Below are 27,770 nucleotides of genomic sequence, written 5' to 3'. Positions count from 1 at the left end.
AGATGTGAAGTTGGGGTTTATTTTTTCCACAAAGATTTCCAATTGTTCCAGCATCATTTGTTGAAAAACAGAGCATTTCTACATTGAATTGCCTTGGGTCCTTTGTTAAAAGCCAATTAACCATATTCCCGAATTTTTTATTTTTTCTAATGATCTAATATGTATTCTTATTTCAGTATCACACTGTCTTGACTATTTTAGCAGTAGAGTATGTCTTGAAATCAAATATTGTAAGTTCTCCAGCTTTGTTTTGTTTAAAATTTTGTTTAATTACTCTGTTTTTTGTAGTCTCGTGTACTTTCCAGAATTAAGTGGTCAATCTACTAAAATATTTTATAGGATTTCACTAGGATTACATTGAAACTATCAATCACTTTGAAAATAATATCTCAACATGATTGAGTTATCTAATCTGTGAAAAGGGAGTATCTCTCCATCATTGAGTTATTTTTAAATTTCTCGGTTATGTTTTCAGTCTATAGATTTTGAAAACATGAGTTACATTTATTTCTGTCTTTAATGCTTTTATGCTATTATAAATTGCATTGTTAAAATTTCAATTTTTAGTGACTGGTGTTAGTATAGAGAAACGCAATTCATGTTCATAAGAGTTATTGGTCTTTAGTTTTCTTTTGTTATAATGTCTTTGGTTTTGGTAGCAGGATATTGTTGACCCCATAAAATGAGGTTCGGAGAATTACCTCTTCTATTTTCTGGAAGGGTTCCTATAGAATTGGAAATATTTTTTGCCTGAGTGTTTCATAGAAATCATCAGTGAAGCTATCTGGGTTTGAATTTTTTTTGAGGAGGGGTGGATATTTTAAACAATAGATTCAAATCTTTGATAGACATTGCGCTTTTTGACATTTACCACTTTCTTGTTGACAGAACTTTGATAGTTTGTGTTTTTCAAAAAAATTTTGCATTTCATCTTAGTTGTCAATTTTATTGGCTTAAAGATGCTCATCTTCTTTACCATCTTTTCATTTCTGTAGAATCTGTAGTGATACTCACATAATTTTCTTGATATTATTAATTTGTATTCTCTTTTCATTTTCTGATTGGACTGGCTAAGGATTTGTCAATTTTATTAATGTTTTCCAAGAGCTGCCTTTTGTTTTCTTTAAACTTATTTTTTACTGTTCTTCTGTTTCTATTTAATTAAATCCTTGACTTATACTATTTCCTTTTTTCTGTTTGCTTTGAATTTTCTTTTCTTGCCATATAGTCTCTTTAGGTAGGAACCTAGACCATTGATTTGATACTTTCTTCTTTTCTAATATAAGCCATTAGTGCAAAAATATTTCTCTAATTATTGTTTAGCTGTTTTTCACCCATTTTGTTCCGTGCTAACTTCATTTTCAGTCAGTTCAAAATATTTTCTAATTTCTCTCATGATTTCTTCTTTGAAATGTGGGCTACATATAAATGTCTTCTTTTGTTTTTAAATAGTTGCCAAATTTCAATATACTCTTTCGTTATTGATTTATAGTTTAATTTCTTTGTGGTCAGAGATTATACTTCACATGATTTCAATCCTCTTTAATTCATTAAGATTTGTCTTATGGCTCAGCATGTGGTCTCTTCTGAGTTATGTTCTTGGTATATATTTTCTGTTGATGAGAGAAATATTCAAGTAAATCATGTTACATCATAGTTTGTTCAAGTCTTCTATACTCTTTCCAATTTTCTCTACTTGTTCTATCAGTTACTGGAAGTAGAGTGTTGAAATATCTAACTGTAGTTGTGGACTTGTCTCTTTTTCTTTGTAGCTCTATCAAGTTTTGCTTCAAGTTTTGCTTCTTATTGTGTGAGGCTCTGTCATTAAGTGCAGGCACGTTTAGGACTGTAATGTCCTCTTGATAAAGTGATCTCTTTATTATTACAAAATGTCCCTATTTCCCCCAGTAATACTCCTTGTCTAAGATCTACTTCATTTGACATTAGCAAAGCCATTCTAGCTCTCTTTTGATTACTGCTTGTGTGGCACACCCATTTTCATCTTTTTACTTTTAATGTCTTGCTTAAATGTATCACAGGACTACGCTTTCTCCACCCCTCCACCAGTGTGCATCATTCCCATTCTCAAGCTCTCTATGTGTCAGTGAATGGGACACAAGACACTCAGCGTTCAGGACAGAAACTTAGGAAATACCTCCATTCCTCTTTTCTCCCACCCATCAAAGGGATCCTAATGATTCTTCAGAAAACACAAAAAACTGTTTACTTGTCCCCATGTCCACAGTACAAACCTAAAAGAGGTCAAGATCTTCATGACTCTAGAGCTCTTGACCTACCTCCTAGCTCCCTCTGTAACCCACCTCCATGCCATTTCTTGTACCAGCAGCAAGGATGATCTTAACATATATGACATTATCACCCTGCTTTAAGTCCTCTGGTCCCTTCCCATTGCACTTAGAATAAAACGTAAATTCCTTCCCATGACCAAGAAGGCCCTAGATGACTGGTGCCCTATTTCCTCTCTCAGTCCCTTTCTCCTTGTGGACCACCACACTTTGGTTCTTCCTGGTCTTTCGGTTTCTTGATTCTATTAAATTCTTCCTCATCTAGAGCCTCAGCTATTGCCTCTGCCTGGAATAAATTCACCTGAGTACTTTCCATTATTAGCATTTAAACTGAGACTGCAAACATGCAAAAGTGTTATCACTTCATTCATTCATTCTCTCAACAAATATTTGTTCAATGCATACAAGATGTCAGACACTAAGCTTCATGCTGAGAATGAAATGGTGAGCCTAAAGGTATTTGGTCCTTGCTCTCAAGGAGTTTACAATTCAGTGGGGAAGACAGGCATCACTCCAGGAAAGTGCAAATATGCACTAAAAGAAGTCATATAAAGAAAGAGAGCTCAGCTCTATGGAAACCAATAATAAAAAGGAAATCAACTGAGGCTGGAAATAAGGCTTTCTTGAGGATGGATTCTTTGACCACGATTGGAAAGGGGAGTAGGAGTTAACCAGCATACTGTGAATTCAGTGGTGAGGAAAATCATATTAATTGAAACTTTAGTTCATATACATGTACGGTTAACAAGATACGGTATGACAATTTTGATGAGGCAAATCATGATTAGTAATTAGTTACAACAGCCTCAATTTGCCTCAATCTTGTCATATCATCTGAAAGTAAAATTATGGATTTATTATTTCAGTAAAGAATAATATTTTGTGCATTATGAGATAGAAAAGATTTTTTAAAAGAGTAATAACAAGGTATTTTTTTTTAAATAAACTGATTCCTAACTAGTAAATTTAGTTAAAAAAAACACATGCTAATGATAGTAAAGATTAGTAAAAACAAGAAATATTTGCATTTCCAAAACTGCATTCCTTAGGCCTCATCCAAAGATGCCAAAAGAATTCAACTCTTCTTTTGATGTGGACTTAAAATTAGAGGCAGAATGGACCAATAGAAAGGGCAGAGACATTTGAATATTTCACATTTGTTTCTGGGGCTACCTCAGATGGCCTGGGTTGGAGGTCAAGTTAGTCATCTAATGTACCAAATGGTGCCATACTTCACATCACTTGACATATTCCTCCAAATTTACTTCCAAGTGTGATTTTACATTTAAGCTCCATTTTCCTTCTGGCCTCTCAGCTATGCTGAAATTAATTAATGTCTTCTTTACCTATAAATGTTATTTCTGCCTACCTGTATTTATGCAAATTCTATTTACTTTAAAAAACCGAGCTTAAAACTAAACTCTTCTCCCTCAATTCTCATCTTTATAAAAGTTTCTTTGTCCGCAAGTTCTGCTAATCTAATCTTGGTGATAGTTAGCTACATATTATCCTGCTTTCCTGTGTAACTGTTTTATGGGTGTGCTACTTGCATCTCTCAAATCAGTTAGCCATTGATGTTTAATAAATGACTCCAAAATTCAATGGCTAAAAACTGACCATTTACTTAGCTCAGCATTCTGCTGAGCAGTTTGTCTGGCCTGGTTGGGTTCTGCTGATCTCGGCTAGGTCAGCTTACGCATTTGAAGTCAGTTTGAGAGTCAGCCAGGGGCTGCTCATCCCAGATGGCCTCACTCACAGGTTTGGCAGTTGGCTGGTGACTGGGTCATGCTATGTTCATCATCTAGCAGGTTAGCCTGTGCTTCTTCCTATGGGTACTGGGTACTAAAAGCATCCAGAGGGTAAGCTCTACTATACAAGTGCTTTTTACGATTCTACTCAAATCATTTCTGCAACTGTCTCAGTGACCAAAGCAAGCCACTTTTGGATAGGAAGACCTATAATGTCACTATCAATACAGAGAGAGAATTAATTCGTGGTAATTTTTTATAATGGACCATATCTTTAGATTAAAAAAAAAAAGAAGCATTTTCTTTGGAAACCTATATCTGTACCATCCATGTATGAAAGGCACTCAAAATACATTTTTAACTGAATGCTTAACTAAATGAACAGGCGGATAAAAGACCCTTACCTCAGGCCAGGCACGGTGGCTCACGCTTGTAATCCCAGCACTTTGGGAGGCCAAGGCAGGTGGATCACCTGAGGCCAGGAGTTTGAGACCAGCCTGACCAACATGGGGAAATCCTGTCTCTAATAAAAACACAAAATTAGCTGGCGGTGGTGGCACATGCCTGTAATCCCAGGTATGTGGGAAGTTGAGGCAGGAGAATCGCTTGAACCCGGGAGGTGGAGGTTGCAGTGAGCCGAGATTGCACCATTGCACTCCAGCCTGGGCAACAAGAGTGAAACTCCGTCAAAACAAAACAAAACAAAACAAAACAAAACAAAACAAAACAAAAACAAAAACAGAAACAAAAAACCCTCACCTCAGTTTATTTCATGTTAGTCTAGTCTCTCTGACAAAGTAAGTACTTCGACTTTTTTTGTGGTTAATACTTTAGTGTCATTTGCATACACATTGGTCAAAAGAAATGGGATGACTCAACTTCTTAATAGGGCAACATGAAATCTGTAAATTACTATGAATATCCTTCCTGGTCCTGCAGAAGTATCTCTCTACTGCCATAGCAGACTGAAATCCTACAGCCCTAATGATGGCTGAAAGATTCCTGACTTCAATTTGCAAAAGTGTTTGTAAAAATGTCCTAGTCTGAGTTTAGGGATGGGTCATGTGTCTTCAGCAACTACATGTCATGTAAATGAACTTTTGCATTCTACTGAGGGACCAACTGCACAGGAACACAAAATGCAAGAGAGAGGAGAGGTTTCCAATCTTCTTAGGGCAGGGTGGGAAGAGGTTTGAAACAACAGTGGCTACTCCTATACTAATACCACTCCTCAACCTCAAACCTGCCTCCACCTGCATCTGTTTTAAGAATGATTTTAAATAGAAGCAATATATTCCTTTGAGTTTGACTTTATTTAAATTAGAGAAATCATGACTATAGTAATATACCCTGATGGTTCTTCAAGTCTTTGGAGAAAATAAAAGGTACAGTGAAGGAAGCCAAGAGAAATCTTAACAAGCTTAGTAGTGTTTACATTTGGCTTTGAACAATTGTTAACATTTAATGTGAATGTATACATCATTTCATGCAATAGCTGCATTGTGACACTAATACTATTAAAAACAAATTGTTGGTTCAAGAATCTCTCTCTTTATGAATTATAGGTCAAATGGCTGCAGAAAGACACAATAAGGCAGTGAGCAGTTAATTCATCACAATTAAAAAACAGCTGACTGAGCAATAAACAAATTATCCCAATAGGAGCATATTTCTTATGGGCAAGAATGTCCAGAACAGAAATAAAGACATTTATGTGGCTGGCATCAAAGCCATCCCAAAGAATAGCAGAAACAGTGGACTAAATGATAAAAGTATAGCCAATCATAAAGCTGTTTTTATCTCCCCTCCCACCTTCCACAGCGTGACCTACTACAAGAGAGAAAAGACAAGGATCATTCCTAGGTCCTCTGGAATTCACTCAGTGCCTTGCACAATATCTGTAATAAAAATTGATGAATACATAATTTAATAGTTCAAAAAGCCAAGAAGCCTCATCATACTGCTTAAGCTTGTTTTATCAGGACTTGACTTTTTAGGTTGACCAGTCAGCTGAAAATTCAGATTACTTCAATTGCAATGGAAAGTCCTGCGGTTTCACCTGGCTCTGGAAAAGGGAGGAAACATAAGACAGTATTGTCTGGAGGAAACAAGGTCCTCTTTCAAAGCAATGTACAGGCTAACTCCAGGCCTTCACATCCAAGCTTATGCACTAAACCTGAGAATGTAAAAAAAGAAAAGTAAAATCACATATGTCCTGTTTTAAGTCCTCAGGAATCAAATATTCTAAAATGTTTGGTGCAAAATGTATTTTAAAGGAGCAATCAACAATGTCACAGAAATGAAAGACTGTTAGAAAAAAAGTGTGCACTCTACTGGGCTTTTGAGATAGAAAATTCTATCAGCAATTTATCATATTCAGATATTTAAAGTGTGCATATGAAATACATGCCATGAATTATTTGTGACATTTTTATGATTTAGAAATACAAGATTATTGGTTGATTTCCATTGTCACTTGGGGCACAAATTGATATATCAAAATATAAGCTTCAATTTGTTACACAAGAAGCCACAAAATATACTATCAATGCCAATCTGCCTGTTATCACTATTAGCGCACTGTAATATATCTATTACAATGCAGGTGCCAATGATGCCCTCCTGACCCACACACCATTCGTAGGTACTGTTGCTGCCCATTGGCACAGAAAAAGTTATATATGCACCATACAACTCCATTCTTCTAACTACTGCTTATTGGGCTATAAGTGAATAATTTGAGGTTGACCAATCATATTTTTTCCAGAAATCTAATATGGTCCACAGAGATGGCCTCTGTTAACTCTAGACAGCTGATCTGGAAAATTCGTGGAAACAACACTTTGAGGATCACTGTGCTGGCCACATACAACTGTGGAGGAAGCTGGTCTGAAGGTAGAAAATAAAGATGAGTGAATTCACAGAAAGAATAAAAGAGAGGCAATGAGGCCCACAGATGCTGGCAACCAAGGAGAGTGATGGCTACTTCTAGGCCAGGATGAACTCCTGTGACATACCTACATCATATACTAGTGTGTCATCCAGTAAGTGCCCTTCACCAAAGCTGCTGTTCCTTCTATCAAAATGGTCCTATGACATCTAATCTTATCTCATGTAAGGGGCTGGGTCAGTGGCTAATTCAAAGCCTAACATCCATTCTACTTTAATAGATGGCATTTTAATATTAATAGTTGATATGGACATGTATCGAACAAATGAGCTTCAGTGAATAAAACTTTTCTAGTTTTTTTGTAGAGGCTTATAGAATTGAGTCTCTCTCCTATTAGAGTATAAACTCCTTGAGGATAAGATCTAATCTAGTTCATGTTAGCATCATGGTATCTAGAGGTGGGTGGATCACGAGGTCAGGAGACAGAGACCATCCTGGCTAACATGGTGAAACTCCGTCTCTACTAAAAGTACAAAAAAATTTAGCCAGGCATGGTGGTGTGTGCCTGTAGTCCCAGCTACTTGGGAGGCTGAGGCAGGAGAATGGCGGGAACCCGGGAGGCAGAGCTTGCAGTGAGCCGAGATTGTGCCACTGCAGCCTGGGCAACAGCGAGGAGACCCACTCCAACAAAAAAAAAAAAAAAGAGAAAAAGTAGTAGTAGGTCAGTTGATACATTGATTAGACAGGCCAAGAGTTGGCCTTTTTTTTTTTTTTTTTGTCACCCAAGTTGGAGTGCAGTGGCGCACTTTGTCACCCAAGTTGGAGTGCAAGTGGTGCAATCTTGGCTTACTGTAACCCCTGCTCCCAGGTTCAGGTGATCCTCCCACCCTCAGCTTGCCAGAGGTAGGCTTGACTACAGGTGCATGGCTGCCACCCCACTAATTTTTCGTACTTGAGACGGGGTTGCCATGCTGCTTAGGCTGGTCTGGAACTGATCTTAAATGATTCACCTGCCTCAGCCTTTCAAAGTGCTAGGATTACAGGTGTAAGCCACTGTGCCTGGCAAAGAGATGGCTTTTTAAAACAATTATAGTTCATATCCTTAAAAGAGTCTGTTAAGAACAATTTAAATACGTGTGACATTTTAGAGAGAAATGTTTTAGCTCTAGTATTCTATAAAAATCATACAAATCTCCTCAAGAGTTGTGTGTTGGGAGTCAACTGTCAATTCTGATGAATAAGAATACTTGACCAGTCCAAACCAAAAAATACATAGATACATATATAAAGTCATAATTTTCTCATAAACATCACTGAGAACACTACTGGCAGTATTGGAATACTTGAATCAAACTGCTACTCTTACACTGCAGCCATTTTAGTTTTTTTATTTCATACTTTCGTAGCTGAAACTTTATTTCAGTGTTGTATTTTACAATGTTCTTTTCATAGAAGTCTTTGTCAGTGGTCATTTTTTTTCCATATTGTCTCAACATTTCCCTTCACTTCTGTGTTTCGCTTTTAAAAACTTATCAGTGGCATTTCAAACACCACATATTTTAAAACAGAGTGAATCATAGTTTTTAACTCTTTGCTGTGTTTAAGATCATAATGGATGTTGAGTAGAAACTAATCTTACCACTAATTTTAGCATCCCTTAAAAACTTCCAATCAGTCTCAGTTTGTAGATCTTTGAGTATTTTGTGAACTGTACATCTATTTTTCATTGTCAAGGCAATCCATTTTCAAATCATGATCACAAATAATTTCTTGGAAAAAAATTACATTTTATTTTAAAGGATTTAAAAGTCTGGCCAGCTACAGTGTTATCAGCTGGAAAGTAAGATCCCTAAAAGTAGAAGATTTTTGTCAGTTTCGTTTATTGAGATAGTTCCAAAATCCAGAAAAGCGTTGAGTACACAGTACATGTCCAAAAATATTTCTGGAGTAAATAAATCAATCATAGCAAGTATCCCTAGTTGGGAAATTTTAAAAGGTCTTTTATTATCCGTTGTAACACAGGTTTGTTAAATGACCCTGGGCATGTACCTGATTATATTGATCCTGCAGGCATTCATTTCCTAAATATTTACTGAGTACCTATTATTTATCATGAACTGCAGCTCAGAAAAAGTATACCAAGATGAATAGATTACAGACAGTTCTCTCTAGGAGTTCACGATGAAAAGGTAAACAGAGGAGTGTACATTCTTTGTATGGCAAGATGATAAATACACAGAAGGTGAATGAATAAGACATTAAATAAATTTACAGCAAGGAGCTGCTTGTTTCTTAATACATAGATTGAGAAGTATAATTGCAGATTCCATTATGCAAATAATCTATTTCCCTTATGTGATCATCTATGAATAATTTCATAGGCCACCAAGGCACTGATCAGGACATTGAAAGAGTCATTTATTCAATGTAAATGGCCTATTATTAGAGTGGACCTTCAACAATACCTTATTTGCTCATATATTAAAAATTTCATTGAAAATAACTTATTATATGAGTACTTTACAATTTATATAGCTTTGAGACTGTGTTCAACTGATGGAGACAAAATAGTTATTTAACACACTTCAGATCAATGATTTCATTTAGAATATGTATGTAGAAGGTTAGTTAAGAGCTAGAGTCCTGACTTTAGACTCACACAAAACTGGGTTTTGACTCCATTCCCATGAATTATTGACTCTTTCAGTCTACCGAGCTAAGTCAGGAGCAAGTTTTCATCCATACGTAAAAACTTTCTGCTGGTGTCAAAAAATACAGTTCATCAGAAAACCAAACACTGCATGTTCTCACTTATAAGTGGGAGCTGAACGATGAGAACACATGGACACAGAGAATAACACACGCTGGGGCCTGTTGGGAAGGCAGTGGGAGGGAGAGCATCAAGACAGATAGTTAATGCATGCGAGTCCTAACACCTAGGTGATGTGCTGATGTGTGCAGCAAACCACTATGGCACATGTTTACCTATGTAACAAATCTGCACATCCTGCACATGTATCCTGGAACTTAGAATAAAATAAAATAGAATTAAATTAAATGTAAAAAATACAGCTTATACAAACTGATGCCACCTATCAATTATTTGTATTTCCTGATCACAAAATAATGAGCTCACTCTAGTTTCCAATTATATTATGAAATATTCATGAATTTAATAGACCTCATCAGAATCCCTAAAAGTATAGATTCTATTATTCCTTACTTAAAATTTCTCTGGAACCAATGCCAAGGAACTCTGAATGTTCCAGACTCAGTTATCCAAGATGGATTTAATATTTAACAAAATTACAATATTGAATGTCAATACTTATCATTTACCCTAACTGTACAAGTCCTGCCAATGAAAAAGCACAAATTCTTGCTCAAAAAGTGAAAGAAGGTATTATGCTTTGGCATAGGATATAACATTTACAATGTCAAGTCTACTGAAGATGCTTAAGTTTGCAATTCTTTAAATTACAAGATTTTAGACTTACATATTTAAACCTTTAACTCTCTCATAACAAAGTTTTATGTTACATCGGTCCTCTCTTATCAATGGGGATATCTTCCAAGACCCCCAGCTGATGCCTGAAACCATGTATAGTACCAAACCCTATATATACAATGTTTTTCCTATGCATACATACTTTTAGTAAAGTTTAATTTATAAAATAGGTACAATAAGATATTAACAACAACTAATAAGTTATTAGTTGAATATTGTTAATGACATAGTATAAAAGAAGGGTGCTCATATAATGAGCACAAGCATTGTGATATCTTGATAGTAGATATGATAACCAAGATGGCAACTGAGGGACAAATGAGCGGGGAGTGTAAACCCTGTGAAGATGCTAGACGCAGGGATGATTTACATCCCAGAAGGACAAAGCAGGACAGAGTGAGATTTCATCACGCTACTCAAAACAGCATGCACTTTAAAACTTAGGATTTATTTCTGGAATTTTCCATTTCATATTTTCAGACTGTGATTTACCATGGGTAACTGAAATCATGGAAAATGAAACCATGGATAAGGGGATTGCTGTATATCCTTAGTAACAGCAACATTCACACGCATTATTTTATAAGACTTAAAGTTCAAAACACTTCCACAAACACTATCTCATTTAATGTCCACAACATCCCAGTAAGTTGTTGTTAAGAAAAAAAAAAAAAAAAAAACCAAAAAACTATAATTGAAGAGACCAAGAAATTGAGTTGCCTAAAATCAGTTAGTAACTTGGTTCTCTGCCCTTAAGTCCAGCACCCTTTCTCTCTTACAAACAGATTTAGTTTTAGGGTGAATATAAGAATGTGGAAGATATTTGTGCATCCAATTTAGTCCTCTTTGCTTGACAGCCATCCCTGCTTCAACATGATGAATGTTCACTTTCAGGTTTTGACACACCTAAGCAGCTCTCTCTCAGTAAATCTGCCAAGAAATGCACTAAAAATACTTCTATTACTAAATAATAGACTTTTACAAAAAAAAAATAAGGAAAATTCACGAGACCATAATCTTTTCAATTATGTTATAGAAAGAAACTTAAGTAAGAGATTACATATAAAATAATGTGGGTTTTGATATTATTTAAGAGTTAAGGAGCCCTTAAGTATCTCACAAATGTAATCTACCTAATACTAGACCTGAGTGAAATTCCATAGTCTTTCCTCTCAATTCACACTGAGAACTATGAATTACTGCTATTTTATCTATCTGCTTTAAGAATAGAGGAATATTAAAAAAAGAAAATGTGAAGAAGGGGTAAAGTATCTATTTTCTTATGAAGCAAAACAGGATTCAGCAGAAATATGACGTACTAATAATACATCATGCACTTTAGAAAACAAAATCGCTTATGTACTAAGAAATTTTGTCTCTGAAGCCTTCCTAACACCTCTTAACAAATTAATAAAACAAAACAATTGGATTATCAATGAACACCATAGTAATCAATACCAAAATGACTAGGTAATGATCTAATGAAAGGACATAATGTTTCAGTGGACCTTAAATTTTCATTAACCCCTAATATCAATACCAAATAGTTAATTTCCTTCAGAACAGTGGAGAAGTGATAGAATATTTCTTCCCAGGAGCTGCCCTGGGGTACACTAAGAGTATTCCCAGACATCTGGGGTTTCTTTTTAAGTCTCCCGCTTCTATAAACCTATCCCCACCCTACACCTGCCTTTCCCAAGAAACAAGAAAAACAGTCCTTACAGACTATCAAGAAATAGGAATAACAGTCTAGAATTTTTAAAAAATAGTATTTGATATACTGGATATTGCATATTTTTTGTCAGACATCAAACATACGAGGGATTCATTTTAGCTCTTACTTGGAAGAATTTTTTGTTCTCAAAGAGTCTTTGAAAGAATAGTGAAGTGAAAAGCATGACAAAATGATGAAAGGTAGCTTTGAAATTAAACTGATGTGAATTAAACTGATCTCTCTCTCTCTCTTTCTCTGTATTTCTTGGTGGCGTGACTTTGAGCAAATTACTGAATTCCTTGAATCTCATTTTATCCATAAGTAAAAATGAATAGCTGACCCTGCCACACAGTATCATCTTCAGAATTTCTGAGCGGATAAAGTACTTGGCATGTGGTGAGCACTAAATAAATGTTACTTCCCTTCCCAAGTCCATAGAATTTTAAAAGACACAAGATTCAATACCTGGCAATATGCAGTAGACTCAAAGTGGTAGTCTCTTCCGACACCTAGTTTGGCAGTAGGGTGTTTCTAGAAATGGTAACACTGGGATCACCTACCACAGAGCCCCTGAACTTGATTCTGCTTGCATTTTAATGGTAGGCAAGAATATTTCAATTAGATGTTATTTGTATTTTTGAACTATAAAATATTATACTTACGAATATAAATAGAATATGTTAAATGGGTAAACACTCCCAAATATCTTACATTTCAAAAATTGGAAAAGAAATATCTTGCACTACTAAGACTAAATGGTTTTAAAACTTTGCTTTCTTTTAAATAAAAGTCATTTCTAACTTTGATCAAATGGTCTAATGTTACTTCATTGCCCACTTTGAAAGACCATATGGTGCATTTACTTGTAAATGCTTCTATGAAATAATTTAATTATATCATTCTTTCCAGGAATCTGGCTTGGGCTGAGATTACATAAAGAGGTAAATTAGCTCTATTGAAAATGTATTTGTTTTGGTGTTGGTTAATACTATATTTGCCACACATCTCTAGATGTATGTTGAAAGATTTGACATACCATTCTTATACCTGCTTGCTGATGCAATTAAGTTATTTTAACAGACACTGGACATACACCCCCCAAAATGAAGAATATTTAATAGAGAGAAAATCTTTAAAAATGTTTCGATTTAATTGTTTACGACAATTCATAGAGAACATTATTATCAACCCTAGTAAATAGCTTTGCATAAACAATATCAGATCTGAATATGAGAGGCTGAGCCAAAATGTTTGGCTTCCTAAAACTCACAGATTATTTCAGCTCCAGGATTGTACTGGGATAAATACAATCTAAATCAGAGTTGAACATTAAGTTTGGATCATGGAACTTGGTTCTAAGCATGCAGAACCATGGAGATAAGCCTGAGTACAAATCCAGACAAGTTATACAGAGTGAGTCGTCGATAGTGGTAGTATCCTGATTACTTAATATTTATTTTATAAATTTTAAGAGTTATTAGGTTGGGTCAGCAGTTTAAAGTTATAAATAAGGGTAAAATGGCCAAACTCTGACATTAAGAATCATCAAAGTATAAAGTTTGACATACGGTGAGCACTAAATAAGTGTGACTTTCCTTTCTAAATTAAAATGTTACTTCCCTTTTTAGAAAGGAAATATCACACACTGGGGCCTGTTGGGGGTTGGGGGGCTAAGGAAGGGAGAGCATTAGGAGAAATACCTAATGTAGATGACAAGTTGATGGGTGCAACAAACCACCATGGCACATGTATACCTATGTAACAAACCTGCACGTTCTGCACATGTATCCCAGAACTTCAAGTATTAATAAATTGTTTAAAGTTACTTCCCTTTTTAAATTAAAATTCATTTCAAATTAAAATGGAAGTAGTAAAATTTTCTCTGGAAAGGATCAAGTCTGGGAAGTTTATAAAAGAAGTTGTTCTTGGAGATAATTTAGTAAGCTCATGGCATGAGATTTGTGCTTAAGCTAAATAAACTGTATTATACGGGTACAAAAGGATGATGATGAATTGTGGTTTCAAAAGCAAAAAGGTGTCCTGAGATTTTGAATATATTAATATTTTATTTAAAATTCTATAAAGTGTCCTTTTTCAAATTCCACAATTTAAAGACAGACAACATCAGCAATCATACCAGAGGTAGTTAAGAATGCATTTAAGAAGAATAATTATAATGATGACAGTAGCAACAATGTTAGTAGTAGCTAACATGTATTGGGTACTTTTTGTCACGCACTATGCATTATATTATTTAATCTCCACAATGATTCTGACAGATACTCTATTCTTCCCATTTTAAAGATGAGGAGATTGAGAAAAATTAGGTAATTTGCCCAATATCATGATGCTAGAAAATGGCAGATTTGAGATGATAAAATTTAAAATATCAACTATTTTCAGAAATATAACATGCCAGACTTAAAGACAAAAAAATCTACTCTTGAAAATAATAGTAATGTCATCTCAACTATAATTTGCTATGTGAGATTAAGGAAAATTCAACATAGTAGAAGAGTTTACAGATGATAAATTTAAGTCCTCATAGAGCAAACAGAGAAAAGTATTCAGGTCAAGGTCACTGGTGAGACTACAAAGCTTTTAAAATATTTGTTCAATCACTTAACATAAAATACCTATTTATTGAACACATATTATGCGCCAGGTCTGGTATTAAGCACTCTATAAATTAGATATCTAATTTTTCCAACTGCTGCAAGAGTCATGGCCAAAAGGTGGCAAAGTCAGGATTCAGACCAGAGAGACCAATCTGTCCCCAGAGCCCATGTTCTCAGCCATCGTGTTATGACCTGGGGCATTTATATACCTTCAGTCTTCCCAGTTTTCATTTACCAAGTCCTGTTTACTAGGACATTTTTGAGATACCCTTTTCCTACACAGGACACAAAACACGGCAGAAGTTGTTACACATTTTAGACAAATGTGCATTTCAAGAGACCTAGTCCTCCATGTTAATATTCAATATTTATGATTTATGTCTCAGAGATACTGACTCATTCTTGAATCTCAGGACTTTGAGATGCAGTATAACCTGTGTGCTTGAGAGGGAAAAACTTTGGATGACCTTTATTTCTCAACATCTGTCCACCCAAGATAAGTCTGTGTCATGACCCAGGTGCCAATTTACATCCCTTAGCATCTGCTCTTATAGAAGTCACTGGAATGCACTTCTAAGACACATAAAGTCTTCTCAGTCTCATAGCTCCCATTTTTCTTTATCTCTCTGAAGGATTCCCTACACTAACTATTCCTATTCTGCCATTTGATTCAACTCTATTGTCTTTTCTCAGCTCCAACTCTGTTTTGATAATAATCCTGACTAGAGTAAAACTGGCAATGTAATATCTTGGAACAGAAGACTTTTAAGTTTGAGGAAAAGATACACGGAAGTAAACTTATATGCACTAGCAGTACATGTAAGGGAACTTTACAGTTAGGGAAAGATTTGCATGTAGATAATCACAATAGGCACACCTTTATCATAACCAGTTTCAAGGAGTGTCTCCATTTTATAGGTATTGGTTTTTCACTAGCAGAAACAACACAAATTGTAGCAATTATAGGTTTCATAAAACTGTATTTCAGTTATATTCAAAAATCAGAATGCTTGTCATGAAATTCCACTTGCAGTAAATGTTAACTTCCTCTACTTCACATAAGTATGAAAAATATCTTCAAATACGTGAGCATCTGCTTAGCTAATCATAAACACCTCAATTGATGTGCAATGCCTTTTGTGTTAGCCTACTTTTCCCTTCTGCTATATGTCTCGTCAGTTGATACAGCTTTCCAATTTAGAAGAAAGCAGAAATATTTCAGATCAGGTCATGACATCAAATACCATCTGCAAACAGTAAATATAGTTTTCAAACACTTACCCAGTGTTAGTGAGACAAGTGAAGTCTGCTTTGCAACAACTCCACTAATCTGGGATTATATCTAAGCAAAGTGGATGCACGCTGGTCCTTTCAAGAAGGTGTCCCAGGGGAAGATCTAAGTAGTAATCACTTGAAGGGACTCAAGAGCACCACTCACGATGTGCTGAAATGTAGAAGGCGACAAAGAGGGAAGGCAAGTCTGTTAATGGAGCTTAATGATTACTTTTGCAATGTTACTCATACATGTTTAACCTTATGAATAGCAGTCTTAATCTTTTAACTTACAGTTCAGAGGCAGGCTAGCATAGTCATCAAGAGTATGAACTTTGTTAATTAAAATAAGTAAATAAAAGTACGTCAAAATTTTTTTTTAAAGAGCCTGAGATCTAAGTCAGATGGATGGACTTCATGTCAAAATTTGGTCACCAACTTGTATTTAAGAGCAGGCTATACACATCCTCTGCAGAAGGACGTGGAAAAAAAGAAATAGGGTATTACTAACAAAATGCTTCTAACAATGCTCAATAAGAGCAGTTATTTTATCCCTAACTCAGAAAGATAGAGAGAGAGAGGGCCCGTTTATGGAGTACACAATATTAAGCACTGAGTTGATGTTTTCCAGAAATTATCTCATTTAATTTTTCAGATGAGATGTTATCATTTCTGTTTTACAAATGAGGAAACTGATAATCGGGGAATGAGAGATTTGCTGAAGTCAGACAAGGAAACAGTGGATTTGGAACTTAAGACATGTCTGTCTGATCTTCTGGCCTTTTTCACATTTGAGGAGAATATAGTAAAGTTTAGAATCAGTTGGCTAATTTTCACAAAACCATTGTTTGTGATACAATAGCATTGCATTATTTCTGTATATCATTTAAATGCTTTTGTCAGGAGAAATGAAAGAATTAAAATAAAATACATTTCCAGCTAAATAACTAAATAATTGCATATAGGAGGAAATAATAAAGATTAACGTAAAAATTAATGCTCAGAGAATCAGAAAACAGTAACGCTATAAATAAATACCTTCAGTTTTAAAACTCTAACAAAATAAACAAACCATTGGTAACCTTGATCAGAAAACAAAAGAGAAGGTAAAACTACACAAAATAAGAAATAACATGAAGAATTAGCTATTGAAAAAAGATAAAATGAAATAAGTAGCCTAAGTGACTACAGATATCTATGTATACAAGTTTGAAAATATAGATAAAAGAGACAATTTTCCAGGGAATCATGTGTACTAAAATTGACTCCATTAATGGAGAAAGTTTAAAGAGACCAATTTCCATACAAGAAATAGAGAACATTATTAAGGATGAATATCATAAAAAAGAAAAAAAAAAAAAAAAAAACAGGCCCAGATAGTGTCATAGTAAAAATCTACAAAACATTTGAAGATCAAGTAGTCTCAGGACTCTACAAATTGTGGCAAAACATTGGAAATGAAAGAGACAATGTTTCCTTTTACTGAGCCAGAATAACATGGATACCTAAACCTAAAAAACTTTGTTCAAAAGAAAATAAATCTATAGACCTATATTGTCCATGAATATCAATGCAAAAGTACTAAAATAAATTTTGGCGAGCATAGTATTATACATCATATTAAGAAAATAATGAATACAACTAAGTGGGATTGATTATAGAAATTCAAGGTTGGTTCCTACTAGGAAATCTATTATTATCATATGCAATATGATTTTTCCATATATGCTGAAAGGCCGTAATGAAACTCAACATTCACTCATTATAAGAATATTCAAGAAAATGAATGTGATTTTAACATATTAAAATATATATTTCTCAATGCTAAAATCGGTATCTTAATTGGACAGCACTAGAAGCAGTCCTATTCACATCAAGAACAAGGGGAAGATACTAGTTATCTCCATTACTATTTATTATTTCACTGAAAGTGTTAACAAATGCAATTAGACAAAACAAATCTATTAAAGGTTTTAGAACTGGTACAGAAGAGGTAAAAGTATCCCTACTTATAGATGATACGATACCTGAAAAACACTTAAGAATCAATAATAATTAATATTATTAATCCCCAAATTATAAAATAATTTAATAAGGCAACAGGATATGAAATTAATATTCATAAATTATTAATCCTTCACATACATTGCATTATAAATAAATAACCACAGTGAAGGGGATGGGAAAGAATAGAACTAAGCTAAATAACTTTTGGAAAACAGTGTTTTGACTGCTTACTGCAAGCCTAAACACAAGGAAAAGTATCCATACATATTGTACTCCGGTTAGAGGTTTGTTTCTCAGAGTGGTATGAAATTGCGACTGTGAGACTACATTGTGCGTATATGAAGATTAAGCAAATAATTAAATAAATTGATGATACTGAGAGTGAAGTTTCTCAATGACAGAAAGAGGAGTTACAAGTAATGGAAGGCATTTGGCTAGAATGAACCCTGCAGTGCTGGACTGCAATCAGGTGCCTCAGCATGAACTCAGGAGTGAGTGTGTGTGTGTGTGTGTGTGTGTGTACAAACTGACATAAAGGAGAGACGTGTGCACATATGTGGATGTATATGTACACATATTTCCTAGGTCTGTCAGGTGATCTAGAAGCAATGGCAGAAGAGCAATGAGCACATCTAGCACTCAGATTTTGTTTTCCAAATACCTTTCGCTAAGAAAAAGAGTCAAATATCCTTCACTAAAGGGTTGATTTTGGGAATGGGTAGAGATTAGCAAGATGAGGAAATGGAGCAAGATAAGCCTGCAAGATCTTGTAATGCCAGAGTAAGCATGTGCTCAAAATTTCACGGCATCAGAGTCACCCTGAAGGAGCCCCCAATGGCCAATTCTAGAATGAGACCAACAAACTAAATGATAATAATAAAGAAGTCTATCTCATGGAATAAAAAAAAGATCCTTGAGTCCATACCACCAATAAGTAACTGAATCAATAGGTAAGGACAAAATCCTTAGAGTGAAATTCAAATTCAAAATACAAAAAGAATGATGGACATAGAAAATCATCATGTCACAAACACAGTGGTAAGAATCATTGATGGAAGCTAAAATTTGTGAGCAAAAGTTTATGAGAAAACAGGACATTGGCATAGTCTCAAACTCTCTCCCCATAAGATCCTTATTAGCTACAAGGGAAAAAATATAAATTTATAGTGGAGAAAACTGACAGACTCCACCTCAGTCAAGTGATCAAAATTAACATAACCAGGAATGAGATGTGTTGACATCACGTATCTCCTGATATGACATACTGAGAAGGTCACAGTGTAGCCTTTGCAGTATTCATGCAAAAACTTTTAAAAACCTGAATTTAATCATGAAGAAACATCAGACAAACCAGAACTGAAGGACATTCTCCAAAATGACTGGCCAACAGTCTTCAAAATTGTCAAAGTCATAATAAACAAGGAAAGTCTAAGAAGTACCCCAAATTGAAAAAGAGTAAAGAGACATAACAAGTAAATGCAGTCTGTGATCCTGGAGTGGATCTTAATACAGAAAAATGACATTTGTGGCACAAACTCACAGTAACGGAAGGTAGAATGGTGGCTACAAGGATCTGAGGGAAAGAAGAAAGGGGAGATGTTAGTCAAGGGGTAAAAGTAAAAGAATACAAATGAAAAAAAAAAAAAAACAACTACGGTATATTAACAAAATTTACTGCTGTACATCAGGAAAGCAGATCAAACTGTTATACGAATTATACAACATGGCTCAGCCCCACAGAGATGATATGGAGGAAGAAAATCAAAAGAGAGCATAGTGTGCCATTCCATTTATATGAAACTTAAAAAACTGATAACAAGAATTTATAGTGAAAAAAATGTATTCTATTGAGTACTTCTGGGGGTATTAATTAGGACAAGTAACAGGAAAAGCCTTTAGGTGGATGATAATACACTGTATCTTTCTATTTGTGAGGCTTACACATGCGTATTAATCCATAACACTCACCAAGCTGTACATTTAAGATCCAGGTACTTTATCATAGGTAGGTTTTAATTAGTGGAAAACTATGAAAAAACATTTATTGAATATATTCTTTTGCCTCAGTTTTCATGGTTTAATTGTGCCATTTTATCAGACAGAACTTTCTAAAGGATGCAATTACAACTATGTATTAACTTCTGAGATTGCACTTCTTCATAAAACAACAGAAGAAAAGCAGAATTGTTTCCTTCTTTGCTGAAGGAGTTGAAAAGATATGGTTTAGATATCTGTTTTCACTTTTGATGATGAGAAAAGAAAATATACTGGTTTTGCTATAAATGCTAATTAGTCTATCTGTTCAAAGTGTTTATTTCTTCTTGAAAAATGGAGGGAAATATTAGTTATTGGATACAATAAAGTTCAGTACCCTGAGATATCTTAGGGAAATATTTTTAGCCTATGTGTACCAAAACTGGTTGTTTTTAAAGAAAAAACAAATTTTAAATGAGATATTATATTTTCCTAAACTATCAAAATGTCTCTAGCTATATAAAGGTGCCAATGCAAAATAAAGCATTTCAATTTTCCTCAACACTAAAAGTCAATATAATTTTCTCTTAATTTTAAAATTTCCACAATTTTTCATCTGCATTAACTCCAAATTAGCCAACATTAATTGATTTGAAATCTCTTAAACATACGCCATCCATGAGTTTCTTCCTGAAAGTACCACTTTTAAGCAAATAAGTAACATACAGTCCCTTTACTTGAGCATTTTACATTCTATTGGGGAAGACAGATAATTACAATTTAACTACATCTGTAATTAACATATGAAATGTGAATACTAACCACACAAGTATTGGTTTCTGCCAATAGAATGTGAGATATTCAATATCTCTATTAGGGCCTTTAATACATGTCTTGAATGTAGTCAGATGTTAACATAAATGTTTTTTTAATTTATAAAAGGTAATACCTTTAAGGAAAAAAAACATATGATCAACATCTTCTGTTAAAAGAAGGCTGAGAAATAAATATATATCCAAACACTTAAAAATAATAAATTAAGCTTAGCAGTGAGAATATGTTCTAGTTATCTGGAAAATTTACTTATTTATGACTCTTCTGTTCACCAATATTGCCAAGTAAAGTCATTTACAGATCTGGTAACAAAGCTGGGGTGCTGCAGTAGGACAACTTGGATAATCATATTTCCCCTAGAACTTTAAAAGAATTTCATGACATACAAAAATTTTTGTTCCATTACATTGCAGAGGTCTTCTTTTGACTTTTATTCTATTCTATTCATATAATGAAGCTTTCCAGGTCCTCGGAATTTAACTCTTTCTTCTGCCAGTACCAATTTTTCAAATAGTAGGTTTGATTTAATTCCTAAAACATTGTTAGAATCTAGGTAGAGAAATGCCATTATTTTACTAGTTAATGCTCTCTAGGAGACTTTGGAATTAATATAGGCCACTCTGCAGAAAGAGTGACCACTGAAATGAGAGCCCCAGCATACGCTGAAATAGCCACAGTCAAAGAAGATTCATTTCTTTAGGAGTTTAGTGAAAATGGAGAGATTGGCTAAAGTAATCTCCAGAAAGCATAAAGATTAAATTGGCTCATAACTGAGAAAACGCTACCTTAGCATTCACCCAGTTCGGTCTTTATGATCCTTTGACACTGATGTAAGCACCGCAGAAACGAATATCAAGGTGGAATTACATAATCCTTTCTTCAACCAATTGTTAGCGTGTTTGCTGTAGATTTAAACACTGCCACAGGCTTCTAGTGGTTGGCAACTCACACTGTGGAAAATGTCACTGGGCTTTGCTGCCTCACTAGCTGTGCTCCACAGAGCAGAAAATTAAGCTTGACATATTTGGAAGAGGAGTTTTCTAGTTTGTAAGAATTTATAAAAATAGCTACACTTATCTATTCTTGGGTCATATTTGTAAGTTATTAGTAGCCCTGAGATAAATAATTTAATTTTTTAGTACATATGCTAAAATCTTAGGTTATTCTGACTCGAAATCTAGCTAATGGTCTCTTAGGTGACTTAATTTCTGTTTCTAATTTAAAATATACATACATACATGGGACAATAAAATGTTTTTGAAACCACAGCACGTGAAAATAAACTGCAAAAAATCAATATCTAAAACCATGCATTTCTGTTTCAGTTTCTTCTGATTCCTTTCCAACACAGATAAATCTGAATAGCTTAGTCAGTTATCAGTTATCAAAGTATGAATTTCATCATCAATAGCTTAGATTTGTTGTACAAATGTGGTGCTACAAATTGAATCATTAATCAAAGTCATAATAGGCTCAAATTCATTTTATTCTATACATTTTGTTTGCACTATGCTAAGATTTAAAATTAATAACCGTAGTCTAGTAAGAAACTTGTTTAGGTATATTCCAAACACTTAAATGTGTTTTTTTTCTTTCTGTTAAAAGCAACATGTAGTTTTTTCCATAAGAATGGTCCCTCACTGATTGCCTTATCACACTTAATTTACAAATCTGGAATAAAACCATGAGGTTCAACAGAGTAAGATCATCATGGAAGAAAAATATTCACAGCACTATTTCCAGAAAAGTTCACACAAACTTTCAAAATGGCATCAAGCCACCTGTTTGGATCACTCAGAGGCATTTGCCAACTTTATCAAAACAAGGGCACATCTTTCTATCTCCTGCTAGTTTTCTTTCTTCCCTTACTTTGTTGTCTCATGCAACCTAAAACAGAAGCGTCATATCTGGCTTCTACATTTCATTATAGATGCCAAGAACTCCAGCCTTCAGAGAAAAATGCTCTCAGATCTCTCCCTCTCCTCAGCACCTTGCCCCTCATGTCTGTAGGTGGCATTCTCATTAATATTGCTTTCTCTAACCATGGCTTGGTAAGGCAACCCTCTGCCTTCTTAATGTGCTATCGATCAAGCTAAAAACATTTACTTAGCACCTGCTCAATGAAAGTCACTGTTCCGCTCGTTGTGGGGGATACAGGTATAAATAGGACATGAAGTGGCTTTCGGTAAACAAACATAAATGTCCTCTTTATTTGTTTGTTATATAAAGTAGCCCCTAATGCCTGAATTTCCTTCATCTTCTAGCAGTCAAACAATCTCTCACCCACTTACCCACACGTGACAACATGTCTTTTTCATAATATTTCTGTTTGAATTAAGAAAAACTAATTTCCCCACCCAGGACAACCACAACACAGAATTCTGTACTCACTCTTGCCTTATGCCCTTAAAACACGCACTCACGACCAGTATTTCATGGCAATGTCTCAGTCTTTATGCTTATCTGACTTGATGCTTCTCTACCAATGATTTTCTGTATGTGAATCTCCATTACTTTTGTAAATGTGGGAGGAGGAACTGCTTGTATCTTGTGGAGCACTGAGCACGTTTAAGCGCTGGAGCCCTTGGTGAGTATGACAACGATCCACCTGGATTACAGATGGTCCTCACTCCCGAAAAGTCTTCTGGGCAGAACTGCATGGCAAAAGGCTATAGTCAAGTACAGTTACCAACTGCAAGAAAGCCCACAATTGGGCAACAATCCTGGCTCAGCAAACTCTTCTGTTTGAAAAGATCTATCATAAGTCCAGAATTTATAGCATTTAAAACACAAGCCCTCACACACCAAAGCTTATCTGTCTTCAACTGTTCACTCTCTGCCTTCAGAACACTTGGCTGCTTATCTCCTGTTTTCTTTTCTTTTCTTCTAGGTCCCAGGGGATAAATGGGCTCAGAAAAGGCTTCCCACTGAGCACGGGGCAGCGAGTCACAATTCCTTGACGATCACCCACCCCAAGCTGACATGTTTCAAATGACCTGAAGTAGCTACATCTGTTCAGTCAAGTTATTACAAGGAGCTTCGAAAGTGAGCCACATTCTGAGCAAACAACCATAAGACCGGCTCCATCCCGTTCCCAAGAGATTGCAACCTCTGTGTGAGTGGCAGTTTTAAGGTCTGGCTTTCTCTATCACAGGATAATTTCCTCCTCATTGTAAAAAGCTTTCTGCAGCCTTTTGCCTTTTGGCTCTTTTTTATAATGAGCAAATTTGGCTTAGAGAAAACATTTTCAGACTGAGAAGGAAAAGGATTCTACGTCTTAAAACCATGAAACTAGTGTAAGATATTTAAAATGTTATATTTAAATATATATGATATATAACATATACACATGATATATAAATATATAATTTATGTACATATTAATATATGTTTAAATATATATTTTCCTCCACTCTGTTTTCAAAGGTTCTCTTAATCCTGAAGTTTAGTGTTGGGCTACTCAGTTATATCAACTTTTAGGCACTTTGAAATCACTGTCCCTCTGAAAAATCAATAGATAAACATAAGAACTCAAATTTATAATGCCTAAGTTGCTGTGAGCTACTGTAAATTTCACCCTAGCAGCTGAGTAGGTTTTGTGGGTAAACGTGTACAAGTGAGATGGATGAGACTTCAGACTGAGGCAAAACAGCAGTATGAACTGGCTGTTGCTACCGCCGTTGGCAGGTATGGAGTCTCTATGACTCGCACATGCTTGCTGCTGTTGGGGTTTGGAAAATGACTCCCTGAATTATGGCACTTTGCCATGCTCAGTACTTGGAACTGTAGGACACTGAAGGGGCCTCAAAAGCAAAGCCTCTTTCTGGTCTTCTCCTGCTCTTCTTTCTCCTACTTCCCTTTTTCCCACAAGGCAGACCATAGAAACTAGAGTTTCTCTTCCCCAAGGTAAGTCACAGAAACTAGAACCCCTCTCCTCGAAAGCCAATCATAAAACCTAGAACGATTATTCTAACCTTCCTCTACCTTGCTGAGTGGAAGATAGTCATAGAGAAATCTGACCTATCTCCTTCCAGGAGGTCCCTGCCCAAACCCATGAGGAGGGAATGCCACACAGAAGGACCAGAAGAATCTGGACAGACCCTAGTTTATTACCCTTAGGTGAATATCTTTTTGTCCGATTCTATTTCTACACAGCTGTACATTCTTCATTGAACCTAAGCATAAAAATAGACAGGTTTCCTTAAGTCTTTGCCTCTTCATGTTCTGAAGGCTCCCACATCACACAAAACTTTGATTAAATGAGTTTGCCATGCTTTTCTCTTTTTAACCTGCCTTTTGTTGTAGGGGTGTAAGCTCTGAGCCTCATGATAGGGAGGAAAGGTATCACATGTTTTTTGCCCCTACACTGCTCCTCATCTTCATGGGTCAAGATGATCTCCACACATCCATATCTAAGGTACACAATACGCATCTTTGTATATACATGTCTCAACAGCCACTCAATATTGTTAAATATGGACTGGATTTTTAACAATATTCAAGCTACCTAAGAAGAAACTAGAGGTACAGGCAGCCTCCTGGCTTTTTCCACAATTACTCTCATCTAAAAAAAAAAAAATCCTCTCTACACACACATCAGAATGGCTAAAACAAAAGATAATGACAACACAAAATGCTCGCCAGGATGCAGAGAACCTGGGTCATTCACACATTGCTAGTGAAAATATAAAATTGTACAGCCGTACTGGGAAACAGTTTGGCAGTGTCTTTTAAAACTAAACATACTCTTGACATATAACTCAGCAATGACACTCTTGGGCATTTGTCCCAGGGAAATGAAAATTTATGTTCCCACAAGAATCTGTACACAAATGTTCATGGCAGCTTTACTCATAATAGCCAAAAACTGGAAACAGTCCAGATGTCCCTGAACGGGTCCATCCATACCATGGACTACTACCTAGCCATAAAAGGAAGCTGTTGATACACACAACAGCTTGAATGAATCTCAAGGCAATTATACTGAGTGTTAAAAGTCATCCCTTCAAAGGTTACATATTGTGTGATTCCATTTATATAATATTGGAATATCAAAATTATAGAGACGGAGAAGAGATTAGTGGGCACCAGGGGTTAAGAATAAAGGATGTGTGACTTTAAAGGAATAGAACAAGGGTACCACGTAGTTATGGAAGGTTCTGGATCTTGATTATGCTGGTGGTTACACAGATGTACATACGTGATAAAATGAAATGTAATACACACTGTTTCACCCACACTCACATACACACAAGTGCATGTGTCATTGGTGAAACTGTAGTGACTTCTGTGGATGGTGCCTACATCCATTTCCTGATTGTGATATTGTACTATAGTTATACAAGTTATCATTGAAGAAAACTGGGTTAAAGTTACATGGGACTATCCAGGATCCTTTTTTTTTTTTTTTTTTTTTTTTTTTTGCAATTTTTTTGTGAATCTATAATTTCAAAATAAGAAGTATAAAAATAAAAAAGAGAAATCTTGAGTCTCCCATACTAGACTAGCTGCTGCTCTCTGCTTCCTCTTCTCCTTTTTTTACAGAAAGCTTCTCAACATTTATCTGTTTGCTGCCTTTAATACCTCTCCTATGCTACCTTGCATCTGCTCCAATCATAGCCCTGATTCTTTCATCAGCTCCCAGGAAACTGCCCTTGTCAAAATCACCAATGACATCTATGTTCCTGTCTAGAGGTCAGCTGTTCATCTCCATTGCACATCTGTCACTCCAGGCCCAATACTGCCCTGACAGCAGGAAGTGCACCGTAGTCAGTTGGACTCTGTCTTCAGGAGGATTCCGTCTACACTTCATGGACTCTCCTGGGTTTTTTTTTTTTTTTCCTTATGAGTGGCTCCTTCATGGTCTCATGTGGAGGTTCTTCTCTTTTTCCCAGAGGCCCATTCCCTTGATAAACTTATCCAGACCCTTAGGCTTAAACAGTTATCCACACACTGACAACTCCCAATTTTATATCTCTAGTCCAGTCTCTTCCCTGAATCTTAGACTTGTATCTAACAGCCACTGCAAATCTCTACACAGATTACCAGTAGGCACCTTAAAATTTACATGACCAAAACTGAGCTCCAGATACCCCAACAAACCTGCCTGTCCCAGTTTTTTCCTCTGTCAACGATGGATAATATTATATTTCTAGCAACACAAGTCAAAAATATTGGTGTCATGAATTTCTCCTCTCAGGCATCATGTCCAATCCATCAGAAAATCCTGTTGGCTCTACTTTCAAAATACATCCTGAATCTGAGCATTTCCCACCACCTTTACTATTATCATCCTGTTCTTGTCCACTATTATCTCTTGACTGGATTTTTGAAATAGTTTTCTATGTTGCTACTCTGCCCTCACTCCCTACATGCCTGCTCCGTGCAGTAACCCAAGTGTTCCTCTTAAATCACAAGTTAGAGCATGACATTCCTCTGTCCAAAAAGATCCCATACATTTTGTTGTTTGTTACTTTTCCAACCTCATCCCTTCCTATTATCACCTTGGTTGCTCTGCTCTAGTCCACTGGCCTCCTTGCTCTTTCTAGGACGTGCCACATACACGTCACAGGACCTTAGCCTTTGTTGTTCCTCCAGCATGGGTAGCCACAAGGATAACACTCTCCCTTCCCCATTCAGGTGCCACATGACACCTTTATAGATGGATTCTGATCTTTCCATGCCTTGCTGTTCTCCACAGGACTCATCATCTGTCTGTCTGTCACTGCAACCTCCGCCTCCCAGGTTCAACCGATTCTCCTGTCTCAGCCTCCCAAGTAGCTGGGATGATAGATAGGTGTGTGCCACCACACCTGACTAATTTTTGTATTTCTAGTAGAGATGGGGTTTCACCATGTTAATTAGACTGGTCTCGAACTCCTGACCTCAAATGATCCACC

The 27,770-nt window shown here is 35.7% G+C and overlaps 1 protein-coding gene across 4 annotated transcripts in view; it reads right to left on the bottom strand.

Moving 5' to 3' along the window:
* DLGAP1 (DLG associated protein 1) overlaps positions 1–27,770 on the bottom strand; it is an 830,806-nt gene that overhangs the window by 701,460 nt on the left and 101,576 nt on the right. For all 4 annotated transcript variants that reach the window (XM_017867933.1, XM_017867930.1, XM_017867932.1 and 1 more), the window contains exon 2: positions 16,066–16,228. The gene's annotated coding sequence lies outside the window, so the exon portion shown is untranslated. The remainder of the gene's footprint in view (positions 1–16,065; positions 16,229–27,770) is intronic.

The sequence above is a fragment of the Rhinopithecus bieti genome, unplaced genomic scaffold (genome assembly GCF_001698545.2).
Source record: "Rhinopithecus bieti isolate Rb0 unplaced genomic scaffold, ASM169854v2 scaffold_3856, whole genome shotgun sequence".
Taxonomy (NCBI): Eukaryota; Metazoa; Chordata; class Mammalia; order Primates; family Cercopithecidae; genus Rhinopithecus; species Rhinopithecus bieti.
Note: the sequence above shows the minus strand (reverse complement) of the source record. Positions and strands in the feature narration are given on the sequence as shown.